The sequence below is a fragment of the Morone saxatilis genome, unplaced genomic scaffold (assembly GCF_004916995.1).
Source record: "Morone saxatilis isolate NCDOM2014 unplaced genomic scaffold, NCSU_SB_2.0 Contig4, whole genome shotgun sequence".
NCBI classification, from domain to species: Eukaryota; Metazoa; Chordata; class Actinopteri; family Moronidae; genus Morone; species Morone saxatilis.
This window is the reverse complement of record NW_023339984.1, coordinates 17538527-17541858: the sequence shown is the minus strand read 5'-3', so window position 1 is coordinate 17541858 and position 3332 is coordinate 17538527. Positions and strand designations below refer to the sequence as shown.

General features: G+C 37.6%; 1 protein-coding gene across 1 annotated transcript in view; it reads left to right on the top strand.

Moving 5' to 3' along the window:
- LOC118337932 (low affinity immunoglobulin gamma Fc region receptor III-like) overlaps positions 1-3332 on the top strand; it is a 19393-nt gene that overhangs the window by 5384 nt on the left and 10677 nt on the right. The gene's annotated exons all lie outside the window — the stretch shown is intronic.

Sequence of the window (3332 nt, the reverse complement as noted above, 5' to 3'; positions counted from 1 at the left end):
ACACTCGGATGGTATTGGAATGATTGCACTTCGAGCTGATGTTTTATACTGCCTCAACCAGTAGGAGTTAGAGAGAGAGGGGGGTAGAGAAAGAGAAAGATACACAGCAACAACAATATAAACAATAACAATAAAAATAATAGCAATAAACAGTAATAATAATAAACATCAAGACCGCGGCAGTAGGCACAACTATGATCCATGGGAACCTGCAAACGAAAACTGGGAACAGGGTTGAAGCTAGGTTAGTAACACTAATGTGCATTAATGTCTACAGATAGAGAGGGAGAGGAGGAGCTCAGTGAATAATGGAAAGGTAACAGGGTAATATGAGATCTTTAAGATGTGATGTTGCCTGACATGAGGAGCTTTGTAGCTGAGGGGGATGATTTCAAAGGTCCACTGTATAACATTTAGGAGGAGCTATTTGCAGAAATGGAAAATAATATAAAGTTTTCATTAGTTTACAATCATCTGAATATAGGAATGTTTCTATATGTTTCTACAGTAGCCAAGAAGAGGCAAACCAAACACTGGCTCAAGATAGAGTGAGGGTGAAGAGAGTGAGTTGTGATTATTATACTACACCGCTATATGCGACAAAGTCCTAAACACTTGCTCTTTGAATTGTATTGTGAATTTTACAGGGATCCAGTGCAGAGGAGCTAATGCAGGATCGATTTTCCTGTCAGTACTTGTGCTGCATCGTTTTGGATCAACTGGAAAGTTACTTTACAAACACATTTATTATATAATACTAATTTCATTCATAGAGAACTTTGAAACACACAGTAATATAAAATAAGACCACACCTAAAAAACAAAACAATAAAGAAGTAAAAGAAATATGCAGAAATAAAGAAAAGAAGAAACAAAAAACAATACCATCTGTACCACGGGTGGGTGAGTTGATATGTTTTTAATCATAGATGTAGTTTCCATTTTTGACCACAGGTGGGCGGTATCACCATTCACAACATCTGTGTTTCCACCATCTTATTTCAAATGAAAAACCTCACCACTAATACAGAATTTGCTAAGGTTATGGGTTGGGTATTGACTGTATTCTGCTATCACAAATTAAAACAAAAATGAACAGAAACCACTGTGGTATCGTAATAATAATAAATTGCAGATTTTCTTCCATCAAATCATTTTTTTCTCCTTATTCAGACTCAATATGTACAAAAATATTAAATTGGTAACCCTTCACTTTGCCACTAACTGAACATTCATAAAATAATAATAACAATAATAATAATAATAATAATATCATAAACTGAAATAATAATGTGTCTGTAAGCTCTGTGTATCTGCTTCAGGTCAAACTGCTGTTAACGGCATCATGTTGGTTGCTGACCACAGTGAGTATACTCAGGCAGCTGTTATCATAAACAGAGTCTTCAGACGTGTGAACAGATCAGATAGAACATTGTGGTTTAACTGTTCCACTCTTTTAACCTGCTCACGGTTGAAAATACACACTTATGACGTGACAGACAGAGACGCCAGATACAGACTGAGGAGGACGATGAACCACACGATAAGTTTCAACCACAGTAAACACATGGGAAATTAACACTGTAATTTAATTCTCAACTCAGGTCAATTGCAGTGTGTTTCCATCCACCTGTTTTTACTTTTTAATTTATGCATTAAAGTTGCCAGATATTTGATCAAAAAGGTTGAAGGACGGACAACAAAACAAAACTTTCGATGAAATCAAAACTTTTTACAACAATGTGAAAAAGTACAAATGTACTGCGTTACTGTAACATCACTCTGTGGCTGCCTCTTTCCTGATGTCCTCTCACTGGCCTGTAAGACACATTTCCTGCAAGAAGGTACAAATACTATGAGAAATCTTGCAATTTGACCTCTTATCTTCTTTAGCTTTTTTTGCTCACAAAAAACATTAATTCCTATACAGGAAATAATATAGGATAATCTGTAGAAAGGGTTGGTAAAAAAAATCCATGGAGGTAAACTGACATAGTATATAGTATAAATCAGCTGCATCCAGGTAAAGGGGTAAGGACTAAATAATGATCAACTTGTTTAGACCTCCAAACTGCCACAGATGTAGCATCTGAAGCTCATCTTTCCCACTGTACTCTGCTGTGTTTATTCTTCTAATCTCTACAATGCTAAACATTTCGTTGGAAAACAGGAAGTGCAAGTTATTGCTTCCCGGGGGCAGGAACACCATAAATACAACAATTTCTGTGAGCAAAGAGATGCCGTATCAGCCATAGCCTTACCTGCAGTATAGTAGACTGAAGAATACACAGCACTCTCTTCTGGTAGACATGACTTGATTCTTGCTTTGGACAGTTCTGATTCTGTTTTGGAAACAAATTAATTATTATTATTTATTTTATTGATTTCTAAATCGCATTCTTGTATTGTAGCTATACAAGATGTTATTAAGGATATGTAGGGTCGAAGTTGACTGCAATGACAACAAAGGTGGTGAAGACAACAACTCCCATGATAACACACCACTTCACAACATCAACTTCATCTTCTGTTATTGTTTTGATGTAAGATAACCCTCAGTGGCAGAAATTACATATTGTACCTTTAGGTTGCAGACAGCTACCAAATGAAACCCCTTCGCTCAACCAAGTGTGAAGAAGAAACTATGGTGGCCACAAAACCTGCGAAAACTGTGAAAGGCCCTCTTTATAGTTAACCTTTGTTTAACACATCTTTAAACCAATAGTGCATCAGTGAACCATTACCTCTGGAGGCGCTTCCTTCAGTTTTGTCCTCTGTGCCTTTGTGTTTCCTGCAGTGGATTACTCCCAACACCAACAGCAGCACGGGCAGTGGTAAAAGCAGGATGAGGAGATTAAGGGAGTGAGTATGAGTTTCATCTTCACTATGAGGATGAGTTTCTTCATGAGGTTCTGAAAAGAAGAAGTACAGACTTACAAATCAGTAACAAAATACACGCAGATTTTGCAAAAAACTATTCAGGGACCTCGCTCAGTTTTGAAACTCTGTTATGTCTGACCTCTGACAAGCAGTCGGCTCTCTGGTGATTGTCCAGCTCCAGAGATGTTACACTTGTAGAGTCCTTCGTCTGATGTGGAAACATTGTAGAGGGTCATGCTTCCTTTATAGCCAGTCTTGATGCGGAGGTCATCTTTATAGAAATCAGCTATGAGGTCAGAGGGACTTTTCTTCTTTTGGCAGTGCAGAGTCACATTGTCTCCCTCCTCCACAGGCAGGAAAGGGCTCTCCAAGATTACTGAACCAGCTGAACAATGATAAGAAATGTTGTATGGTAAGCATTTATGTTGTGATTTCATGAAGACCTGATACTT